Genomic DNA, 25,871 nt, shown 5'->3' on the forward strand with positions numbered 1-25,871 from the left:
TAAAGTTTGTATCAAGTCCTCCAAGAGGGGATGGTGCATAATGAGACTTCCAACAGACTTAAGGAATCTGCGTCTGCTCCACCACATGATGCTAGAGTGCAGTGGTGTGGTAACATAGGCTGAATCAGAGTATACTGTTATTGTTTCTCCTTCCCCTTGTTTAAGAGCCGCCACTAAAGCTACTAATTCAGCAGCCAAGGCTGAATACTGGGATGGCAAAGTTATCTGTTCTGTTATCTGAAGTGTGTCTGAAGAGTCATGCTGCATCGCTTTGACCACTGCAGCACCTGTATGTCATACTCCTGTGTCCTGGTCTATTGTAGAACACCAAACCACAAAATATACAATGCTACCCGGGATGAGGTCTTCGGTTGCTTGGCTACACTCTTCTGTAGTAGATGTGGCACAGTCATGCACATCATCGTCTGTGCCGGAAATGAGGTGTGCAAAAAAGGTAGCAGGGTTGACTGTCTGACATCTAACCTTTTTCAGAGATGGAAATGATATTATTATTTCATAGACTGATACTCTGTGTTGTCAGTGTCGTTTTAGCTTTCTGAATTATTGCAACCACTGCATGTTCTGCCTACATTGTCAGAGGGGCACCCATGAAAATGGGCGCTCTTTTCTCGACTGCAAAAGCTGCTGTAGCCAGTGCTTTTTCACAAGGGCAATGGCCTTTCTTGACAGAATAAAGTAGGCCACTAAAATACGCAATTGGCTTGTGACCTAAAGGATACTTTTGAGTGAAGATAGCAGTCATCACCTGGTCATTACCGTGGCAAAAAAGGAAAAACTCTTTATTGTAGTCTGGTGTTCTAAACACTGGTACATATGTTATCTCTGTTTTTAACTTGCTAAATGTTTGTATTTGCTCTGTAGTCCATGTAATCTTGTCTTTCATTGTTTGACATAGTTACATAAGCACAGGAACTTCTGCATTCCTTTCATAGGCTCTGGCTCGGTCATCTGTCAGATAGATGCTGCTCTTTCGGGTGCAACTCAGTGGCCAGAGGCTGACAGCAGTAGTCCCAAGTATTGAACTTCTTCCTGACAGTGCTGTAATTTGTCCCTGCCCATCTTTTATCCTCATGGTGCAAGGGTGCACAACAGGGACATAGTGTTTTTTCTACACTGCTCTTCTGCTGGATTACAGATCAGTAGGTCATCGACACACTGCAAACATGTGTTGTCACATTGAAAATTGGTAAGGTCATTCTTAACAGTCCTATTAATGACGCTAGGGGACTCGCAGTACCCTTGAGGTAATCGAGAATAGAGGTACTGAGAACCTTGATAGGAAAATGCGGTCAAAAAGTGACTGGGTGCAGGGGAATGATAAGAATACATTTTTTAAGTCTTGAACAAAAAAATATTAAGCATCTCTGGGGTACTTAGGTGAGGATGATAGAAGGGTCGGACACTATAGGAAATTCTGGTATCACTATGCCACTAAGGGGGTGCGGGTCTTGAATCATACAGTACAAGTTGCCCTTGGTTTTCTTGATGGGGTAAATTGGGGTATTGCAGAGGGATACACCTGGGTATATGATTCCTTGTTCCACCAATGACTGTATAATGGGCCTTTATTCCTCATCAGCTTCTTTGGTGTCTCACTCTTGGTAGTATTGCTCCTTCCTTCAGGGTTATTTTAAATGTTACTGCTCTGCGGATGAGGCCTACATCATAGGGCCTTGTGTCCACAAATTAGAAGGTACCTGTGCAAAGTCATTGTCTTTGATAGGGCTGGAGAAATGTCTTGGTACCACAGGCGTGGTCTCCAGTGTGGTGTGTAGGGGTATACTGTCTTGGAAAACAATCTCTGTTCTGGGTTCATCAACAAACAACTGGTCATCTGATAAATCTCCCACCTGCATGTTGGAATCATGAAAGATGACACATGCTGGGGCGTGGCTAGCAGCCGACGGAGATGGTCGCCGCCTGAAGCGGCTCCTGACCTCCGCCCGCTAATCCTGCCTGATATCCGCTGCATGTGTGGACTTCCCCCGGACACCTAGGGGGGAGACCCGACTGCGGACCCCAGTGCCTGCTTTGGGAACGGCGGCGCCCTGGTAGCCGCCGAAAAAACGTCTGAAAACCGGCAACGGACCAAGCACCCGGAGGCGAGCAAAATGGCGCCCGCATCATAGCCCGGACTACGCGACCGAAGACGCCCGCAGCCTGAGGACACGGAAGCGGTGTTGCCGTGAGGCTTTCTCCTGTCCGATGAAGATCGGCTCGGCGAGGGTACATCCTGACCCAGGGGCTCCGGGTCTGGCTCCCTGATCCGGGCGACTATCTGTGTGGCCCGTTGCCGGAGCGGAACGCAAACGGGACTCCCCGGCTTCTGGGCCCGGTCGGAGACCTGGCCCCCGGGAACGGCAGCGACCTCCGGTGCATCCAGCGGAGCCACGGAGGGCTGCGCCCTACTGCAAGGGGACCTTGCCCTAAGAGCTGCATCGGGGAGGAAGCAGAGTGGAGATCGGCTGGCACGTGACGCCCTGACCCGGCTGGATGCCCTACCGACGGGACAATTAACTACGAGACACCCCGGCCTGGGGCCTACGGCGGACCCGGGCCCTGCCGACTACCGGAGGTCTGCGGGGGCCGAATACACCTCCTGTCGGGACCGGGGAGTCACCGTTGGAGCCCCAGCCCTCGCCTCGGACTCCGGCTGGCTATTCCGCTGACCCCGATCGTCGCCGCCGATTTTTGGGGATCATCGCGGTGGCGGTAAGCCTGCCTCCCCCTCAAGCATATTGGAGTGCAGTGGGGGCTGCGGTGAGGCGGCGACCTGAAGGGAACTTGGGGCTCAGAGGACAATTATACGCGGAAGGGCTCACTCGCCACCTGAACACTGACACTTACACTGACCGGGCATTGCGGGCCTGGACTGCCGCTCCTGGGCCCCCCTTGGCGCTGTCGCTTGCTGTCCACCTGTGGGGCCGGGGGTGCGCCGGGACTGCGGTGGGTCCTCGGGAGTGAGGGAGTCGCTCGTTGACCGGCGCGTCTCCGCCCTTGTGCCCGGACACTGGATGCCTGCCTGACCTGCGCCGGCGGGTGAGCGCTGATCTGAGCCAAGGTCGGGGAAACGAGGATCGCCCGCTGAGGTGCGGAGGACCTGCGCTTAGTGCCGACAACGCACCGAACTGACCGGGCCCTGCGGTGGAGGGCGGGTACGTAAATGAGTCTAGTGACCTGGAGTAACCCAAGGTAAATCACTAACGGAGTCCAGCCTGACCGTTACCCTCCTAATAGCTTACTGCGAGGAGTACCTGACACCGGCGAACCTCGTTGGGGCTCTAGACCAAAACAGGATGGGGAAACCCAAGGGGCCGAAAGGAGATGGAGGCCAGGCCACGGACCAACCCGAAGATGTTCTGCAGGCCCCAACGGAACTACAACAGATGCAAGACCGCATCCTGGAGGCTATAGCAAAGGAACAAAGGACGCTCTACATCAAGACATTGTGCAGGTGTCGACAGGGTTGGGGCTCCTACGAGCGGATCACGGGAAGATAGCGGACAGGGTCAAATCTGCGGAAGATACTTTGAAGGATATGGCGCCAGCACACAAGACCATGGAGGGGCGACTCACAGAGGCTCTGGACCGTATACAAGCCCTGGAGAGACAGGCGGAGGATGCCGAAAACCGTAGTCAGAGGAACAACGTTCGCCTAGTGGGCCTTCCGGAGAAAAAAGAGGGCTCGGACATGGTGGGTTATCTGAGCGACTGGCTGAAGAATGTAGTGACCCCGGAGGGTCTCTTGCCCTTCTTCACACTGGAGCGGGCGCACCGAGTCCCGGGCAAACCCCCAAAACCGGGCCTACCACCTTGCCCTGTGGTCATCAAACTACTACACTACAAGGATAGAGACTGGCTTCTGCAAAGAGCCAGGGAGGCGGGACCCTTCCAGGTGGATAATAGCAAAGTCACGCTATTCCCAGACTACACATTCAAGACTCAAAAGCTGCGGGCATCTTTCCTTTCTATCAAGAAAGAACTGCGGACCGAAGGCATCCATTATTCACTTCTGTTCCCGGCCAGACTCCGATTAGTGGTGGACGAGAAATCGCTGTTCTTCCCTACAGCGGCGGAGGCATGGGCCTGGTGGGACACCTACAAAGCGGGCACGGACGGGGCCCGGTTCAGGGAGGAGGAGGAGCGGCAGAGGCAACCAGTGAGGAAATCGCTGAGGCTCCGGGGGCGCAGACGGGGATCCAGAGGCCTACAGAATCCCAGACGGAGGACGAGAGGAGAGCGGCGCTGCAGGCAGTAATGGACGTTTCGGGCTCGGCGCTTGCCCAATCAGGGAGGATTTCGGGCTCGGAAGAGCAGGGAACCGGCTCAGAGATAGAACTGTCGGAGATTGGCAGCACGAGGGGACCGGAGGTCACGCCACAGACATCAGGGGAAATAATTGGATAATTGGATGCTGAGAGGGAGTTATGGTGCTCTAACTGGAAAGAGGGCTATTTGGGGCTACCGCCTTGGACACCTGAGCAGGCAGCTGTAAGACTGGATTATCGTTAGTTATACTGAGTATTGCGGGGCGGGGGGTATCGGGACTGTGATTACAGTGCTTGAGCCTAGTTCACGCTCCGCAGGGCCCTTAAGGCCTCCGTAGTGCAGACTGTGGAATTGGGGGACTTGTGAGCACGTTTGCTCGAACATGGTTTGGATGGGAGCAGCACTTTTGGGGTTAGGTCCTGTTCTGGGGGGGGGGGGGCTAGAGGTGTTGGGGTGACTCAAGGCGTGGTACAGGGAGGGGGGGACAAGGAAGTTTTGAGGGGGGGTGGGTACAGTGTCTTGCCTGACGCCAGAAGGCGATACATCATGGAACTAAACCGAACACTATGGGACAATGGCTAACGCGGGATCATTAAAATGTGTGTCTTGGAATGTGAGGGGGCTGCACACTATGGCAAGGAGGCACAAGATTCATGCTTACCTGGTTCGAAGAGGGGTACACATAGCGTTCCTGCAGGAAACCCACCTGACAAAGAAAGAGGGAATCGCGCTACAGCGTAGATGGAGAGGGCACTTATTCAACACCACGTATTCTGCCTTTGCAAGGGGGGTATTAATATGGATAAGACGGGGTACTCCTTTTCAAATATCCAGACACATAGTGGACCCAGAAGGGAGCTTTGTGGCAGTTGAGGGTAAGCTGAGATGCCGACACATCGTACTCAGTAGTATCTATGCACCCAACGTAGATCAGGCAAATTACTTGGCGAAGCTCTCCGGGGAACTTGCAAGTTATCTCACAGGTCCTGTGTTGATGGGGGGGGATTTCAATTCCATAGCAGATACAGTACTAGATAGATCACATCCACCACTGCATACATCCCCAGTACATAGATTAGCGAGATGCAGGTCAGACTGGCAGAGCCAATGGGACTTGACGGACGCTTGGCGTACACAACACCCAGTGGAGCGAGACTACTCGTTTTATTCCAGCCTGCATGACCTCCATGTCCGCATTGACACCTTCCTGAGCTCCCAGTCGGTGCTTCCAGCAGTGGCCAGGACTGAGTACCTAGCGCGCACAATATCCGACCATAACCCGCTACTCCTGACCCTGGACTGGATGAATGAGATATCGCAGATTCCGACGTGGTGGCTGCGGCCGGACACGCTGGATGACCCACCTTTCCGAGAAGAGTTGGAAGGGAGGATCTCACAATACTTTGTAGAGAATGAGGGTTCCGCTATTACCAGAGTAGTGGAATGGGACGCCTTCAAGACCGTAGTCAGAGGACACTGCATAGGGAAATATGCGGGAGTGCGCAGGACCCTGCTGGATGATCTAGAAAAGGCTGAGCGCACGCTGAGGGAGGCCGAACTAGCGCGCCCTAACCAACCCGAGCTTCAGAAGAAGGTTAGCGAAGCGAGGGAGGCAGTGGAGGTGGAGCGCCTCCGCAGTTTTGATTACAGAAGGTACCTAACGAAATCGCACGCGGAGGGGGATAAAACGGGAACACTCCTAGCATGGCTACCGAACCCCAATAGGAGCAGCCACCCGATCTTAGCCCTGAAGGGGGAAGGGGGCCGCACTTATAGCACGCAACCAGATATATTAGAGAGCTTTCGCTCGTATTATGAGGAATTGTATAAGAGTACGCTAGGGGACCAGGGTGAAGCAATAGCTGCTTATTTGAATGAATTGCAGCTACCGCGGCTCGGACAGGAACAGGCAGACGCCCTAGGGGGCCAAATAGAGCTAACAGAAATAAGGGGAGCAGTGAAGAGGATGGCACGTAACAAAACTCCGGGCATAGACGGACTACCCGTTGAATTCTATGGGCGATATCTGGAACAATTGGCCCCAAAGCTCCAAACAATATACAATGAGGCTAAGAAAAGAGGCCGACTCCCCCAATCAATGTGTAAAGCCATAATGGTTCCATTACTGAAACCACGTAGGGAGAGTATGAACCCGGCGTCCTACCGACCACTATCCATGTTAACGACAGATTACAAGATCCTGAGCACAGTGCTAGCCTCTAGATTGTTAACTCACATGCAAGAACTGGTCCATAAGGACCAATCCGGGTTTATACCCACCCGTAACACGACGCACAACATCCGTAGGCTACTTACACTGATGGACGATCCACCTCCGGAGGCAGAGACTCCCCTCGTATTGGCTGTGGACATAGAGAAGGCCTTTGATAGCCTAGAATGGGAGTATTTATTTAGAGTGATGCAGAGTTTTGGCCTGGGGGATGGATACATAACCTGGACAAAAGTATTGTACGCGTCAGCGAGAGCAAGAGTGAGGGTTGGCACTCTGGTCTCCCACCAGTATGAGGTGAATCGGGGTACCAGACAGGGATGTGCACTCTCGCCCCTACTATTTGCGTTGGCGGTGGAACCTCTTGCAGTAATGGCCAGGCGGGGTGTCTATTATAAGGGACTGGAATTCCGAGGGGCGCGACACTTCATCTCACTGTACGCAAATGACATTCTCCTCTACCTGGAAGATGCCAAGGGTGCGGTAGAGGGTGCAGAGAGACTGCTGGCGCGCTTTGGCGCATTGTCGGGCCTGAAGGTGAACTGGGCTAAAACCTGTCTCTTCCCCCTACGAACAGGGGAGGAGCAGCCCCCCGCCCGCCCACTACTTAGATGGGAACCTGACTGCCTGACCTACCTGGGAGTACACATATACCACGAGACAGCGGACATGCTAGACGGCAATGTGGGACGCTGTGTCCGCGCTCTGCAGAACAGCATGACCTTTTGGACCACCCTGTCTCTGTCGGTGGCCGGTCGGATATCCCTTTTAAAAATGGTAGCCTTACCGCGCTTGCTGTACTACTTCAGGACTCTCCTCATTTGGGTGCCTGGAGCAGTTTTTCGGCGGTTGAGATCGGCGGTTACATCGTTCATATGGGAAAAGGGCAGACGCAGAGTTGCGTTAGCGACGCTGACCCGCCCCAAAGACGACGGAGGCCTAGCGGTCCCAGATTTCAAACTCTATTACATGGCCGCCCAACTACAAACCTTTACGCAAGAAATTGCGAGAGCTTACTGCGGGCCGGACCAGGAGAGGGATGACGGCACCCCCCGCCATGTGTTGGCGTATATCGCCCTACAACAAAAGCTGGTGCTCAGAGACCTATCCCAAGTAGAACGAACGTTCCGATTGTGTTGGAACCGCTCGCAAAAACGAGCGGGAGTCAAGCACCCATATGCGCCCGAAATACCACTGGGCATGGTGACAGCACTCCCGCATGGCGGGGATTGGTCGAGACTACAGCTATGGGAGGAAGCAGGGTTGCAGGTGGTGGGAGATCTGTATGATGATGGCGTGATGACCCCATACCAGACTCTGCAGGAACGCTACGATCTCCCGAGAGGAGATTACCTTCTGCACGCGGCTGTGGTAGGAGCTGTGCAGAAGCATTGGGGGGGAAGGGCTGATTGAACCGCAGACGACACAGGCCTGCCAGTACACAATGATGTCGGCGGGCACCTTCAAGGCAGTACGGTGCCTTTACTCAAGAATGCTGAATGAGTCCTTGCAGCCGCTCGCGGTGTTGAAGGCCAGATGGGAAACAGACCTGCAGATAGAAATCCCGGATACCGCGTTGTCCCAACTGGTACAGCGGGCTAGAAAGAGCACTAGAAATGCGCGCTTTCAGCTAATACACTTCTATGTTCTTCATAGGGCCTACCTCACACCGAGAAAAATTGCACACTACTTCGGAGTAGAGGACGCGGCGTGCCCAAGATTTAATAAGATAGGGGCGGATTTAGTGCATATGCTAAGGGACTGCCCTCACCTGCAGGATTATTGGAGGGACATAGGCAACACGTTGAATGAGGTGGCGAATAGAGACCTGCAATACGATCGAGCGGTCAGCATACTCCATTGGTTCCCACACACACCCAAAAATAAATTATCGAGCAAATTCATCGACATGGGCCTCATCTTAGCTAAAAGGGAGTTGACCAAGAGATGGAAGTCAAAAACGGGGCCGACACACCGGAGGTGGCTGAACGAATTTCTAAAATGGGCAGCAGGAGAGAGTACGGTCAGGTATCAACTAGCCCCGCGTGGATCCGATGAGCGGGCCCAGGAGGCAGCGATGGCGTGGGAAATGTTAGTGCAGACACTAAGAGATAGTTCAGTGGAGGAGGAAGGGGAAGTGGAGCCAGAGGAACTTGAGGACCCAACTGGGATGGCTGCGGTGCCGGCACCCTCACCAGACACACACACACAGTAAATGATAAGATGCTTCTGTCTACCACCACAGAACCGTGCTTTTTAGAGCTAGGCGTAGGCAAAGACACTGAGGGGGGGGGGTAAGAGAGGGCAAGGTTAGGGGTACAAAACTGGCAAAACTAGAAGAAAACTGATTGATGATCGAGGGGATCAGGAATATAAGTTGAAAAGCAGACAGCAGACTGCCTCATATGGGGACTACCAATGTTTAAAAAAAAGGTAATAAGGTAATAAGCACCAAGTACGCAAATGACGCCGCCCGGCCTTCGGGATGTGGGCTGAATGGCTGTGTATACTGAACGGGTGCGGGGTTGTGAGGACGAGAAATCTGCATTGATAAGATCCTACAATGATAAAAGTACTGCACATTTGGTTCTGCAATAAAAAACGTTTTACAAAAAAAAATGAAAGATGACACATGCTCTCATCACACAGGTGTGGTCACTTGCCATCAGTGTCCCATAGGTGGGAGACACTTCCAGAGCCTCTATTTCCAGAATGAAGGCTTAGACTAATTCTTCAGAATAGGGGCCCTGTCGTCGGAAGAGAAAGCTATTAGGTAATTCAACTAATTTCCATGTCAATTCCAGTGTGTCTGCTATGATAGTGTACACTGCTCTAGTGAAGGCTAAATTGTCTGTGGGTCTAGGCCTAACCTGGTCACTGCCTAAAAGGTGTGTGACCATAGTCATGATGCCTGTGCGAGATACTCCTGGTGTTGAACCTATCAAAGAACCATCCTCTTTAAACTGAATAGCCATGTTTAACTTCGCCATAAGATCACATTCTAGCAAGTTAGCTGGTGCATTTTGGGAGAGTAAGAGACAGCCGTCAACATACCTCCCCTATTTCCATCTCCAAAGGTTTAGTGAAAGGAACCCTTATCACAGCCCCGGAGAGCCCCCATGTGTCCATTGATGAATTTGACAATGGGAGCCCCTTCTCACAGATACAGGACCTAGTGGCCCCAGTATCGATGAGAAAGATGTACTCCTTGTCATTTATGGTACCATCACAGTGGGTTCCTCGTCTAGCCTGTGAGTTACCAATCAGACTGGACACATGAGACTACTCTGCGGGCACCTTCATTGGGCATATTGTCCTATGCTATTTTGCTGGAACAGGTTCTCTCTCTGACAATTACCCTCCTTGTGAGTGCCAGTGTTGGAAGGTGGGCTGCCTTGTCTGTTGTTGCCTGTACTGCATTTGAGGCACTGGTTGCTGTAACTGTTGGGGCTGTATCTTTGGTTGAGGTGGCAATTGCATTTAGGGCAGCAGGAGGTATATCACCTGGAGATACATGGCAAATTGTGGCAAGGTGGTGCCATTTGTTGGCCATATGTCACCATTGTCTGGTTAAGTACATCTTTCATTTTGAACCTACACTCTCTAGTGAAATGTCCTGGCATCTTGCAATAGTGACATGTTTTTCCACTCTGGAATGTGTCTATTCCTGCAAAACCTTCCATGCCCTCCTTCCATTATTTCTGTTATTGCTTCTCTGTGCATACTGGTTGGGTGGCGTTGGGTGGCCCAGAGAGGGCATACCCAGGGACACTGCAGCTAGCTGGGTGGTGGCAGTGGCAATTCCTCACTCTGTTTCCTTGGTCACTTTCTGCTGGACCAATTTGGTTGCTGCTTTCTCTACTTTGTGTTTCTTATGTTTATCTTTTCCTGTCTCTTCTTACAGTAATGTATTGTGTGTGCAGGTATCTCTGTTTAGCATCTAAGACCACTACATTATCCAGTTTGTCTTGCACTTCAGCTGGTAGACCCTTTTTAGATCGAAGCCTGCATTGCAGGGCATGCCCTGCTGCAGGCAAAGAGATATTGTGAGCAGGAGATTTCAGTATGCCGTGAAGCCACACCTTTTTTCCATTGGCAGGCCTCTGGAAACTGAGGCCTGCCATTGGAAAAAGCTCCTGTTTAGATTTGTCTGCTCTGGATCCCGCCTCTCAAGGACTCCATGACCTGCCTTACGGTAGCACGACAATATTTTTAGAAATATTGCCTTGGCAACCATGAGGCAGGTCAGGGAGTCCTGGAGGGAGGGATTCGGTAGCTGTTCCGCCCCCTTTTTTTTTTTTGTCCGTTCGGTTTTCTCTCATTGTTGCCTCGTTCTCCTTGCTGGAAGGAGGCATTTGATGGACCCTCCTTGGTTTTTTTGTTCTCCATATTCTTTTAGCCTTAGAAAACGGACTAACTTTTGTTCGCTAGTGAAATCATTCTAGTTATTCAAGCAGCTATATAAGGAAAAGTCAGGAATCTTCACGAGTATTTGCTTTAATATGGAACAGAATAACTTTACCCAATTTGAAAGATATTTCTTACACAAAAGGAAAAATTCAAGCATTAGATGAGTTATTTATTTTTACTTTTGCACGTACCATAAATTAAACATCTGCCGTCGTGCCATATACAGTACATCTTAGCTAAAATAAACGTCATTCGAATCTTCCAAAACGGCAGCGAATTAGGCTATGAATACAGTTGCTTCTGTTCTCTTTCTACTTCACATAGAATGTAATTACGCAACTAAAGCAGTCTAGCAGGATTAATGCCACAACAAGTGTCTCGAGCCAAAAAAACAAAATTTCCAGGCTTTCTCTAATTTCGTCGTCCATTCAAGCATTCAAGGCTCACAGCCAGGGCGGGACAGCGGAATGTATCAGAGTCATTTTTTTTTGTAAATATCTTTTTATTGCAGCAAGGTCATTGATACATACAGTATATTCGAGCCATTTCCCTTGGCGCTCAATTAATGCGCGACTTCCCCGCACCCGTGTCACACAGCCATTCAGCTCACACCCCGGAGGTTGAGCGGCAATACCATGGGGAAAAAGCTGCGCTGGAGAATACTGTGTTGGTTCATAACTACCAGGCGGTCGGGAAATGGCAGTGCTGCTTTTCAGTCCTCACGCTCCCTCTTCCGTGCCCCAAGTCCAGGTGAACCAAGAGTCACTCTTTACCCTTAGTGAACAACCATCCCCCCGTCCCCCCTCAACTCTCCCATCCCCACCTACCCCCCCCCCCCCTCGCCCAGAACCTCCCAGAACCGCCCCCCGCCCCCGCCCGGACCCCCCACCCCCCCAGGCGTGCTAGAGTACCACCGAACCGAGTCCTCAACCCTCCCGGCTAAACCAGATCCGAAGCAAAGCACCAGGATTTATCAGCAACCATCCGTAAGTCATCACAATGGAATGCAAATAGGAGAGCAGCAGAGGGGGCCTAAGTCATCTCCACGTCAGGCGGGCGCACCGCCGGAGCCGGGCTATGCACCGGGGTGTCCTCCTCGTCCATGTCCAGGAGCGTGAGTTCCAGGACCAGCCCCTCCCACGCCCTGGCCCTCTCCAGTGCCACGTCATTGCCTGCCCTGAGCGCGGCCTGCAGACGAAGCTCTCCCTCACACCGGGCCCATTTATGCAGCTCAGCCTTCCAGCGTTCTACCGTGGGGCCCCTGGTCGCCTCCCATTGGGACGTAATGGCCCGCTTCGCCAGGAGGAGCCCCAGGTCCAGAAATTTGCTAGTAACCTTGTTTTTTGATGTGTGTGGGAACCAGTGTAGGATGCAGTGTGCCATGGTGAGTTGCAGGTCCCTCTCCGTTACCTCCCTCAGAACCTCCACTACCTCTCTCCAAAAGGAACCCAGCTCAGGACAGGACCAGAACATGTGTTGGAAATCGGCGAGATCCTCCGGGCAACGTGGGCAGGACGCCGGGTGGGCCGGGAAGTATTTATGTAGTTTGTCAGGGGTCAGGTAGGCCATGTGTAGGACATAAAAGTGCACCAGCTGGAACCTCGCGTTGCGCGTCCCGTTTCGGGCCCTTTCCAGTATGCCATTCCATGCCTCCTCGGGGATCTCAGTCGCCAAGTCAGCCTCCCATTTCGCCTTCAAGGCCAGCAGTGGGGCGACGGACTCCGAGACCATGCGTCGATATAGGCACGTGACAGCCTTGACCGTCCCCGCCATCATCACGACGTACTGGCAGCCCAGAGACAGCGGCGGCTCCAACATGCCCGCCTTCCAGTGTTTGCGGATCGCCGCCGTTAGTGCCGCGTGAAGGAGGAAGTCCCCTCCCGCCAATTCAAAGCGGTCCTTCAGGAGGTCGAAGGGCAACAGCGCCCCGTTTTCGTAAAGGTCGCCCATGGATGACAGCCCCTGCTGGTCCCAACCATCTAGCCCGCGCCACGAGCCCCCATGCGGAAGTGCCCCGCAGAGTTTAAGTGGGATCTCAGGTGCGTACGGAACCGTAATACCGCCCCTTCGGCGATATCTGTTCCAGCATTTTCGGGCCGTCACAAATTCCTGAATGAGGTGGAAATCTCCCATCGGAACTCCCAGGACAATCCGGGACAACACCTGGACCGGGCCCGCCAGTTCTCCTGATCCGTCCTCCCCTTTTCTGGCTCTTGCCACCCACTGCGTTAGCCATTGCAGTTGCGCCGCCAGGTAGTAGAGCTCATAGTCCGGCACTGCCAGTCCTCCATCCACCCGAGGGCGGAGAAGTGTGGCATGCGCCACCCTGCGCCTGCCCGCCCCCCATAGAAAGCCGATAACCATCGATCGCAGCCGCCGAAAGTAGCTCGCCGGGATCCAGATCGGGAGGGTCCCGAATAAGTAAAACAGCCGCGGCAAGGTCACCATCTTGAGTAGCGCCACTCTCCCCATGAGTGACAATGGAAGCGTGCTCCAAAAGTCAAAGTTCCCTTTAGTGTGCCTGATTGCCGACCCGATATTTCCCTCAAGGATATCCGTCCTGTCATGGAAGATCGAGGTGCCAAGGTATCGCAGGCTCCTCTCCTCCCACGTCACGCCCTCCGTGGTTTGTGGGCATATTCTCCGTGGGCGGGCTGGGAATAGGTGGGACTTCGCCCAGTTCACTCGGAGGCCCGATACTCTGCTCAACGATTGTAGGAGGGTCTTAGCTCCACGCAGGGAGTCCGCCGAGTTCGCCAGGAACATCAGCAGATCATCTGCGTACAATGCGATGTGGTGTACCTGTCCATAGACGTCCAGGCCCTGATACGCCCGGCCCAGCCGCACTCGCGCCGCAAGGGGTTCGACAGCCAGGGCAAACAGCAGGGGGGAGAGAGGACATCCCTGGCGGGTGCCCCTGCCCACCATGCACATCTCGGAGATAACCCTCCCAGTTCTGACCCTCGCCGTCGCGTTCTGGTAGAGCAGCATCGTCCAATTTACCAAGCCTTCGCCGAGGCCCAGCGTGTGCAGCACGTGGAAGAGATAAGGCCATTCCAGGCTGTCAAAGGCCTTCTCCATATCGACAGCAAACACCACTGCCTCGTCGCCGTCATAGGTGTCAGCCTCCAGTACATGTAGGAGTCGCCGCACATTAAGCGCCGTATTGCGGGTCGGATGAAACCCGACTGGTCCGCGTGAACCAGCATGGGCATGTGGGGGAGCAATCGCGTCGCCAAGATCTTACTTAAAATCTTGTAGTCCATGTTGAGCATGGACAGTGGGCGGTACGCTGTTCTGTCCCACGGTTGCTTGCCCGGTTTCAGCAGGGGGACGATCAGCGCCTCCCCCGTGGTCGCAGGAAGACGACCCAGCCGCTTCGACTCGTTGTATACCCACGTCAGCCGGGGCGCAAGGAGATCAGCATAGGTGAGATACAGTTCCGTTGGGAATCCGTCGGTGCCCGGCGTCTTGTTCCTCGCCATGCTCTTGATGGCGACTCGCACCTCTCTCTCCTCGATCTTATCCCCGAGCCGCTTCGCGTCCTCCTCTCCCAGTTCCGGCATGTCAAGATCCTCCATAAAGGCCTGGAATTCCTCCAGCGATGGGAGGACCCTGCTGCGATAGAGTTCCGTGTAGTAGTCATAGAACAACTCATTGATCCCCTGTTGATCAAATCGCGCTGCCCCCGCGTGTTCCCTGAGCTCAAGGATGATCGAGCTCCGGCGAGCCGGATTGGCCAGCCAGGCCAGAAGAGCTCCTGACTTGTCACGTTTCGAGTGCGCTCGCGTAAGGTAGGCCTTGTAGTCAAAGCACCGGAGGCGCTCCACCGTCGCCGCCACCGCCTCTCGCGCCTCCAGCAGGGCCTTGTGAGTGTCCGGCCGTTCAGGCCTTGCCCTCTCCAGCCCCCGCAGTGTCTCGTCCTCTTTCGCGATTTCCTCCAGTAACGTTCTCCGCACCCCCGATGACGTCGCAATGCACTGGCCCCGCATCACAGATTTGAAGGCGTCCCATTCCGTCGCAGCTGAGCCCGCCGTGCCCGCGTTCACCTGGAAGTACGCTTCGATGCCCTAGGCTATTGTGGTTCGGAAGAGCTGGTCGTCTAGTGCCTCAGGACGGAGTTTCCAGGCTGGGATCCTCGGGCGGAATTGCGACCAGCGCATCCGCACGAGAAGCGGATTATGGTCAGAGATCGAGCGCGTGAGATACTCACTGTGGCACACCTCTGCGTGCACGTCCTGGGAACACAGGAAGGCATCTATGCGGACGTGCAATTCATGGAGAGCGGAGAAGAACGAGTAGTCCCTGTCCGACGGGTGGTTAGCCCTCCAGGAGTCAACCAGTCCCCACTGGCGTTGCCAGGCGGAGCGCGCAAGTGCAAGTTTGCCAGCTGGTGCATTCGGTAGGGGGGGTGCGACCTGTCCAGGGCAGTGTCAGTCACACTATTAAAGTCGCCGCCCAGGAGCAAGGGTTCCACTAAGAACGGGGCCAGTTTGTTGGACAGTAGAGAGAGAAATGCAGGCTGGTCCACATTCGGGGCGTACAAACAACCCAGATTAAGGTCTCTCCCATCCAGCTTGCCTCGTATCATTATGTATCTCCCCTCCGGGTCAATTACCTGTTGTGTGCACTGGAAAGGTACCCCCGCCCGTATCCAAATGGCCACCCCCCTAGCATAAGCAGAGTAGCCAGTGTGATAGACCTGCCCCCTCCAACGTCGCTGCAGCGCTTTCCCTTCCTTAGCTAGCAGATGCGTTTCCTGAAGGAAGGCGATGTGAATGCCCCACCTGACTAGATAGGAGTGGATCTTGTGTCGCCTATGCATCGAGTGCATCTCCCTTACGTTCCATGTGAGACATTTGTAGCCTAAGTCGGTGTGGGGTGTGGGATTCGGCGGGCCGGAATAACAGGCGGGGAGGCCAGATATAGTGCGCTATGTTTAGCGAGTTTTATTGTAGACACAGGTAGGTGGGGATAATAAGTCTCTGAACCAAAGGGGACCGATGGTGTTCCTTTGGCGAAGTCCGAGGTAGAGAAGACGTCCGGTCGGGGAGGGAAGGGAAGACCTCCTGCTGCTGGGCTGATGTCGTCAGGATGGTGTAAGTCTTCCTTCTCTGTAGTGCCGTTGGGTCTTTGACTTCGGTTGGTGAGCCTCGGAGGTTTGGGGCGAGAGAAGAAATAGAGGACCGTTAGTCTTTCGTTCCTCCCAAGATTTACAGCTATCACCGACACCGGGAAGTGAGGATACCGAAAATGGATAGTGAGGGACGGGTAACACGGGGAGGTGGTAGAGGCCGACAAACAGGAGGGGAGACCACGGGTCGACAGGGTGGTCGAGGTGTAGGAAGGTGGGGGTCTATCTATACATATATATACTGTGCTCTCGTGCTCAAGTAAGTGCAGCGCTATACTATTTACTCTAATTACAACTATCTACAAGCGGCACACGGAGACGGATGACGGTTACTCACGTGGCCCGCCGCAACTCCCTGGTGAGTTGCGGCCGCTCTCCAGCCACCTCCTGAGGACTCCACCAGTCCTCAGACCACGCGTCGCCGTCGGCGGCCTCCTCCACTCCTTCCGCTTGGCTCTCCGATTCCTCGCTTCTCTCTCTCAGCTCCGGTTCCTTCCTTGCTGCCTCCTGCCACAAGTCCGCGGGTTGGAACGCCCTTCGTGGTGGTTCGCCGGTTTTTATATCTTCCCGGATGTAGTCGGGGGCGGGACTTCCGGGTTCATGTAGGACTGCATCCGGTTGTCCGTCTTCCGGGTTCTGACCTTGGTGACCCTGCAGAGGGAAAGAGAGAGAAGAAGTCCTATGGAGAGGGAACAAGTTATCATCTAGGTTAGACGGACCCATCCCCGCGCGAGGATGTCTCTTCGTTACGGCAGGTATGGTGGCCTTTCCACAGTCGGATACCATGGTAGAGTCTACCGTGTCCTATCTACCCTCTCAGTGACCCCCCCAGCACGCCCAGGTCCCACCCCCGTCCCCCCCCCAACTTGTGTAATCAAACTACCCTAACTCCCACACCCCAGGACAGACAACCAACATGGAAACCCCATCCAAACTCAAGTATCAAAAGCGTATCACTACAGAATAGGGCTGGAGCGGCCGTGACGCCGACCCCAGACAGGCCCGAAGCCCCCCGCCCCGCCCCACTTCCCCCAACAACACTCAGGAGAGGTCTCCCGACTCTCCCCTCCCCCAAGATCTCAGTGATAGGTCCCGGGGGGTATCCGCACCTCACTGCATAGCGTCCGGAAGCGGCCCCCATCCATACCCCAGTACCTTACATATGCGGCCAGTGTCCCACGATCCAGATCAGCCAAGAATACCATCCGCTGTTTGGGGAGTCACCACCGGCAGGTCCGTCTCCGAGAGCTCGTGCCCACTGCTGGAGCCAGGGCTGGGAGCACTGGCCTTCGACTGCTCCGATGCGCTACTGGAGGGGTTGGCGTCTCCCTGGCTGATGGCCGCCACTGCCTGCACCGCCTTGGCTCGTTCCTGTTGCCATCCCGATGGGGAGCCAGATCGTCGTGTCGGCGTCGTTTCCGTGGAGCGTCTCCTGGGTGGGGTCTGCGGCGGGGGATCCGTGCCCGGCTCCCCCCTGGCATCCAACCAGCTCCAAGCCTCCTGTGGTGTTAGGAAAAAGTGGGTGCTCTCCCCAGCGACCACCCGCAGCCGCACCGGGAACAGCATAGCGTAGGGCAGCTGCAGCGACCTCAGTTTCCGCTTGACCGCCAGGAAGGAGGCCCGTTGTTTTTGCACGTCTCTAGTGAAGTCCGGGAAGACCATGACCCTGCTATTGTCGATTCTCAGGTCCGGGAGGTCTCTCACCCTCCGCAGGATATGGTCCCTGTCTCTAAAGTGCAGGAGACGCAGTACAAATCGGACGCGGCGGCCCCCCCGGCTTGGGGGTGCGCGCAGGGACTCTGTGTGCCCGTTCAATGGCAAAGAACGGGGAAAGTCCTTCTGGGGCCACCTCAGTCCGCAGCCAGCCCTCCAGGTAGGAGACCGCATCCTGCCCCTCCACTTTTTCGGGGCCCCCCACGAGGCGGAGGTTATTGCGCCGAGAGCGCCCTTCACTGTCCTCAGCTCTGAGCTCCAGCACTCGTACCCTTCTGCGCCATCTCTGCCAGTGATGTCTTTAGCGCAGCTACGTCCCCAGGCAGACTTTTCAGGGTAACCTCCGAGGTCGCCACCCGCTCCTTTAGCTTCCTATGGTCGTCCTTCAGCAGGGTCAGGTCCGATCCAATGGTATCCATGTGCTTTTCGAGAGCTTCCCGCGACGCCACGATCGCCTGCATGATGTCCCCCAGGGAAGGATCCCGCGGGTGGGTCGAGCTCCCCGCCCCAGGCCCCAGCGGGTCGTCTTCCACGAGGTGTCCCGGGTCATCCAGCTTCAGGGCTTCAAAGCCCTTCTTTCTGCCTCCCCGCACCATGCTGGTGGGCAGCTAGCGTCGTGTGCCCCTGCGGTGGCCGCCGGTGCTCCCGCTCTCCACTCCAGCTCCGTTACAGGCACTCCGCTCTCGCGTACCTCTGGGCCCGCGTCACGCGGGGTCTAGATCAAGAAGCAGCCCAAGGGTCAGGTCCTGCTCCACCAGGCCCGTGGGGCACCAGTGCTCTGTGTCTGGTCGCCTGGCGAGTCCTCCTTCGTCCGGGAGTCTCAGGCTGATTTCGCGCCTGCAAGCCCCAGTCCCGATGCGGCACTCGGTACGCGGGCTTCTCTGGCCAGGTAGGCACCCCTTCCCGCCTTCAGATCAGGTGCCTCGTGGGAGCGGGCAGCCGGTGCCTCCTCCCCTGCTCTCCTCGCCGTCACTGTCCGGGCGCCACTGGCCGTGTGGGCTCAGTGGCTAACCCACCATCAGGAGGGCAGACTTAGTGCCCCACGGGGTCCCAGGGGCTCCGCAAACGGCCGCCAAGGCAGTCACAGGCACTCGGGCAGCGCCATCTTAGGGTCAGGCAAACCGGCCGTCCCTCGCCCTCCGGTCCCGCGTACTGTGGTGCCAGCTAGTGCTCCTCACCTCCGACGGATGCCAGGGGGTCCCCGCCGACAAACGGCCAGCCGCCACAGCGTCCCAGGGCTCCTCGTCTCCTCCAGGGCCCCGCCGCCAGGCGTTTCAGGCCAGGACGGCGGCCGCCATTTTGGGCGCTCGCTTCCCCGGGTGCCTCGCTCTCCGCCAAAAGTTCAGTGAGGGCAGATACAGGGGCCCCCGGACCTCCAGGTTCCCCCTACGCGCTCCTGATACCCTCCTGGGCACTTTTGTGGGCTCGGGGTCCGAGCCGGGACGCAGGATATGTGATGGTGCGAGGCGGGCGCGGAGGAGCTCCGGAGTCCCGCTTCCACATTCATCGGCGCCTTAGCCACGCCCCGGAATGTATCAGAGTCATGATTGGTCCACTGCCGTTTACGCCTTGCTTCTATTGGCGGCAGCTGCCTGACGCCCCCCTGCGTAGGCTGCACCATAAGATCATGCCGTGGGAGTGGAAGAGACCCGTGTGTGTCGGGCTGGGCACTTGTACCCATGGAGGACGCCGAGGGGGCTGTGGCAGGGGCATAGGTCGGAGACTTTCATGGGGATGAAGAGATCGAGATGTTGGAGGTGAATGACGACGAACCGGACCCGGGTACTGAGGGGGTGCAGTGGGGCCAGGGGTACAAGCGGTGCTTTCTGGGCTCCTTCTAGCCCTGGGAGTTTTATGTATAATCAAGAGTTTTAATGAGTTCCTCCCTTTGTTAATTTTCCATTGTATGCTGTGGGTTTGTCACAATTTCAAAGGTTGGCTTTTTCGAAAGAAGGCATAAAGTACAATAATGGGAGGCCCCCAGACACTATCCAAAGAAATGCTGTGGTGTAGGGTCGTTGCTACGTGTTGTAGGGAAAATATTTCTATTGGTTGCTACGACACTAGCAGCAGGCCAGGGCTTGCAGGTCCTTTTTCATTAGTAGGATAATTGTATAGTATTCTAATTCATAACAAGTCAGGGATCATGAGGGGATGCTCTCAGAGTCCCGGCTGGACCTCGTTCGTGGTACAACCTGCCTCAGTGCGAGCGATTAAAGCGTGTGCTAGTCTGCCTTGCCGAATGTGTTGTGCAGGGAAAGTAAATGACACTTGATGCTTTCTTTTTTTTTTTTTTCCTGCTGCCAAGCTGTACATGTTCGGGAAGAAAGCAAAGCCTGAACTATTGCTGCCCAATTTGTGATACATGACTCCGTGTCATGTATAATACTAAGTTGGAGATGTGTCCTGATTGTTATTGGATCTGCACTTTTTTTTGATCTTTAAAAGATTTGGATGCCATCAGCATGTGTAAAGTGTAGGGGAATACATTTTAATGGCTGTTTAAACATGCAGAAGAGCTTACACTGGATGTTCCTTTTCACCGTAGAGTACACTTGCTTATACGTTTGCAGAGGGATGCACAGTGAGGGATATTCAGGGAGAACTTCTCTGGATCAACAAAATACCTTAAAAATATTGAACTTGGTGGACTCGAGAATTATAAGACAAGAGAATAGTTTGAAGATAGTGGAGAGTTTTGTGAAGATTGTTGTTTTAATTCGGGATGGAATTACAACCTGGGTTAAGGACTGAGTTCATTAAGGAAACTTCATAGACCATACGGCCCAGAGGAAGTCGTGGAGCACACCGCATCATGACGAAACACGTGTTGACTCTAAGGCTAACCAGCATTGGCAAAGCCAATAGATCTCACCCTTTTTGGCCTACTGGCTCTGCCAATGCTTTTTACCAATGCTGTGCAGCATCCTCAAAAACAGGAAAAGGTGCACTGATGTAGCCGATGTTGCTGGCTGCGTCTTATTTCAGGCATGCAAATTGTTGATATGAATGTACTTGCATTAATATATAGGGTTGCACATACAGAAGGAAGTGGGCTCCCTTTTCTATTGTTTTTAGGTCGAGCTATTAAATCCCGCAGGGATTAAATAGCTCGACCCTATAGCAGGGGAACAAACTCTCTTGACCAAGCGGATTTCTCCGTGGATTACTCACAATGCATGTTCTTGAAGCGTGACGCTTCTCCAGCGCGCGCTTGGCCTCGCACACCACATCAAAGGCTTCTGCTCCCCCTCACTCACACCCCATCCCCATATGCTCCTTCCCTCCCTCCCACTCGCTGGCTCCCCCGCCCACCCACCAGGCATGATTTCAGCTCGGGTAAGCCCCTGTTGCTTTAACATGGACAACTTAGATTTAGCAGAGTTTTGACACACGGGCTGATACATTTTTATTTCTGTCCAGCTGTTCCCAAAGTGTTTGATATACCATCGATCAGAATAATACCTCTGAAAGCACAGTGTTTTTAAGTTTGCATGTTTCACCGCAGGCATTTGACTTTACCGCTCTCGCTCTGGGTACATTTTCTCCTGTTTTATTTTACATTTCATTGACACTGGACAGGCAAAACTCGCCAAGTATTATTTTTTGGTGCCCGATCTTTATTTTTTTCCACCACTGCAGTTTGCCGCTACCAGCATTCACTTCTTCACATTTTTCCTTGCAGGTTTCACCCGTGTAAAGCTTACGCGACTTCCATCTTTCACCCACGCTCACACTGAGAATGGCCATTCAAGCCAGCATGATTTCAGCTCATTTGACTTTACCGCTCTCGCTCTGGGGTGAACCTTTTAGGGTTCCTCACTTGTATTTTCCAACTATCGTCGTGAATTGCACAGATGTAACTTCATAACTCTCCTCTTTTTTCATCTGACTCTACTGCACTTTTCAATTAAACATTATTGATGCATGTCCACCATATCACTTGTTGAATCATCGACTCTCGGGAACCTTGTGACGTGTTTATTTTTACTTTTGAGGGAACATTACTCAATCCTTTGATCCACTCTACTGGTTTTATTGTACTTTTTTAATTAAAAATTTCACAGCTTGTGTTCACCCCATTACTCACCGGAATGTATTCACCGAGTCTTCTTGCTAGGGGACTTTCTGTTCACTGCTACCACACTCTCACACACACACACACACTCTCTCTCACTCTCTCACACACACACGCACTCTCTCTCACACACACACACTCTCTCTCACACACTCTCTCTCTCACACACACACTCTCTCTCACACACACACACACTCTCTCTCTCACACACACACTCACACACACACTCTCTCACTCTCTATCACACTCTCTCTCACACACACACACACACTCTCTCTCACACAAACACTCTCTCTCACAAACACTCTCTCTCACACTCTCTCTCACAAACACTCTCTCTCTCACAAACACTCTCTCTCACACAAACACTCTCTCTCACACACTCTCTCTCACAAACACTCTCTCTCTCACAAACACTCTCTCTCTCACAAACACCCTCTCTCTCTCACAAACACTCTCTCTCACAAACACTCTCACACTCTCTCTCTCACAAACACTCTCTCTCTCACACAAACACTCTCTCTCTCACAAACACCCTCTCTCTCTCACAAACACTCTCTCTCTTACAAACACTCTCTCACACTCTCTCTCTCACAAACACTCTCTCTCTCACAAACACTCTTTCACAAACACTCTCTCTCACACTCTCTCTCTCACAAACACTCTCTCTCACAAACACTCTCTCTCACAAACACTCTCTCTCACAAACACTCTCTCACAAACACTCTCTCTCTCACAAACACTCTCACAAACACTCTCTCTCTCAAAAACACACTCTCTCTCTCACAAACACTCTCTCTCTCACAAACACTCTCTCACACACACTGCGCACAACATTTGGACAGTTAATGTAGCGCGTAATAATTGGGAGCTGCAGACTTAGACACACATTAAGTTATGCTTCAAAGTGCTTGTCCTTAGTGCAGTCAGACATAGACTGCACACACTGGACTATTTGTTAAATTGTTACGCTTAGAGTACCAGACATACGCCTAAACACTGTACTGTTTGTATCTTGTTTAGTGCAGACACAAAAAGACATCTGTAAATAGCACTCTGTTTATGATATGCGCAGTGCAGACAGAGGAAGCAAACATTTCACTAGGTGTTGCCTGTGCAGGGATACCAGACATATGCACTATAAAAACTGCACTATTTTATAATGTGCCTAGTTTGGACACACAAATAATACACACTTTGAGCATCATATGCACAATAATGCAGCCAGACACCCGAACATAACCTATAAATACTGCACTGCATGTATGATGTGCTAAAGGCTCATGTAGACAGCCTCCAACCAATGCAAGATGTTTATCATGTACATGGTGCAACCTGACTCACACACACGCAAACTATGCCACTGCATTCGTTCTATCAAATGTTTTGAAGTTAGACACAAACTGTAAACAATGCATACATTGAATTACGTGTTGAATTCAGACAGACTAACATACATCCTGTAAAATAATTGACATTAGTATTAAGTGCCCGGATTCGCACTGGAACAGAATATGGACCTGAGCACCACAGAAAACAAGCATTTGCAATGCAATAGGTCTCGCATTTACTCAAGTTTAAGCTATTGGCACTGTAAATGACAATTCCTTTTATTTATGTTTTAAAAACGAAAACAAAAATAAAAGGCATTGTCATTTGCAATGTCAATAGCTCAAACTCGCGCAAATGCGAGACCTATTGCATTGCAAATGCTTGTTCTCTATGTTATAAAACAGTATTGCATTCTGTCCAGTCACGTCCCAACCCCCTCTACTTCTTGTGCCCATTTTCCTACATTCTGCTGAGGAATTGGATTGGATCCTCATTTGGTTGCATTGTATGTGTCATAAGAGACCTAATGTCCGGCCTGTCTGGAAACATTTTCCTCAGTTGTCTCCCAACAATTTCCCTTACTCTGGGTACACCATCACATTTTGGGCTGGTCAATGTCACATCCTTTACTCCTGCCTTTGTGAACAGTGTGTCTGTCTCATCTCCAATAAGGGAACTTAGTAAGCTTTTAATGTCCCCTATTGCAAGAGTAATCCGAGCGGATATCTATCTATTTCCCAGCCCGTCAAGCAAGGTGGTCCATGGTATATACTGGGGCGCCCCAGGGCCTTTGAATATCAAGGGCACTTGTGTCAGGACTATAGTCCTATGGCCAGTAGGGTGACATGAGCCATACTTATGAGCACACCTCTGCCACTCTCCAAGACTTTCTTGCATATAGGGAAAGTCCCATTAAGGATCTCCTATGCCCTGAGAAATGCACTTTTCTCAATTCACCATGTCTCAGGGTTCAAAGGAACCCTCTCGTGGCCATGATGTCGTCTGTGATGTCAATCCTTCTTTCCAACCTGCTAGGTTGTCAGTAAAAGGGACATTACGCAAACTATTCTTATGTTTGGCTACTATTGCATTGGGCGTCAAATCATTGCCTGGACACATGGAGTAGACGTGCTAGATCTTTCTTCAGTGTCTTCTTTCTTGCTATGTCGAACGTTTCCTTTCTCCCATATGGGCGTGCATGCACACCACTGAATGCTAATCTCCTCAGTTGCCCTCTTTGTAAAGCTTGTCCTGCCTTATTGCTTTCTTCTCCCTCACAGGCATACTAAGACTGTTCCCTGTTACATCACTCAAGAAGGGACACTCTGTTTATATGTTCAGTGATGTCATCTAATGCCTCCTCCCATACTTCGTAAGATTTTTTTGATCTCAAATCTTCTTCCCCTATGATGCTATGTGTAAGGACTGTGTTTTCTGGTGCTCTTTGTTCAGTCATATGTGGCCATTTAGAGCCCTACACTGTCCCAGGGGCCCTTCTTCCCTTTCCTGAGTCACCCTTGAGTCTACCTGTCCACCCTCCTGCATTTCGACCCACTTGCCTACACTATTCTGCTCAGCTCCTGGGTGCATGAACCTCCAGCACCCTGTTGGAGGATGTTCTGATGTGATGGCTACCTTTCTTGTCTCATTTTTACTGTTGGGACATGTTTTTTTCAGAAAGCCTTCCTGCTTTCTAGCAGCACCCATTTGTTAAGTGCACCCCCATTTTTCCAAGTGGGGACATCTCATCCTCCAAATGAATTGAAAATGTGGCGTTTACCGTCCCTACGTATTCAGTACTGTCACCACCTGTCTCCCATGGTGTACGTACATACTCTCTGGGTTCAGAAGAAGATTCTGTTGGTGGGTTATACTCAGGGTCTGTATATTCCACAGCAGGGGAATGTGAAGAAGTGGGCAGTGAGAGCAGTGCACCAGGTTGCATCGTGTATATGCCCCATACCTTTGCACTATATAAATTTAATTGCACATCGGTGAGGTGAGGCAAGATGGCCGCTATGCTGCTGTAGAGTGCAGTCGCACTCATTCCTTCTCCTGGACCCATGGACTAAGAGGCTGGATGTAGGAGTAAAGTAAGCTGATTTTCCGAAGAGTATTCTGTGCTAAAGGAGGTACTAAAGGAGGTACTGGCATCGAGGTATTGCAGAAGGTGATTACAACCCTGAGACTCTATTATAGTGAACATTTTAAGAAAGCGCTCGTTCATGGTATCACTACAGTTTTAAGGATGTCGCAACACACAGGTGCAATACCAAAATCCACGTTGAGCAAACGAGCCACAGCAACTACTGCACCGAGCAACGCTGCCCTAAAGATGCAGTCTAAGAAAGGAGAGAGATCTTTGAAAGATAAGGAAAAAGCCGAGTCTAAGGCCGAGTCTAAAGCGGTGTTACAAGCGGCACAAGCGGGAACTCCTGGAGCCAAAGGACAGACACAAAAGATAGAGGCGCTCTCAATCGGATAGCGGAGCGCCAAAACATACGAACACTGTACCTGCCTCCAGTAGAGATCTGCGGCAATCCACTGTCACGGAGGCATTTGCGGGGAGAAGCCAGCCTACAATTTCGGTCACTGGATGCGCTTCAGACCCAAACACGAAGGCAAATGCGGAAACTGTTCTCGCCGACCGCGAGGACGCAAGCACGGCGGTTGCTAGGCAACCG

At 52.7% G+C, this 25,871-nt stretch overlaps 1 pseudogene; it reads right to left on the reverse strand.

Moving 5' to 3' along the window:
• Positions 1-9,819: 9,819 nt before the first annotated feature.
• Positions 9,820-25,252, reverse strand: LOC147673942 (uncharacterized; annotated as a pseudogene).
• Positions 25,253-25,871: the final 619 nt, after the last annotated feature.

Source organism: Lissotriton vulgaris, chromosome 12 (assembly GCF_964263255.1).
Source record: "Lissotriton vulgaris chromosome 12, aLisVul1.2, whole genome shotgun sequence".
NCBI classification, from domain to species: Eukaryota; Metazoa; Chordata; class Amphibia; order Caudata; family Salamandridae; genus Lissotriton; species Lissotriton vulgaris.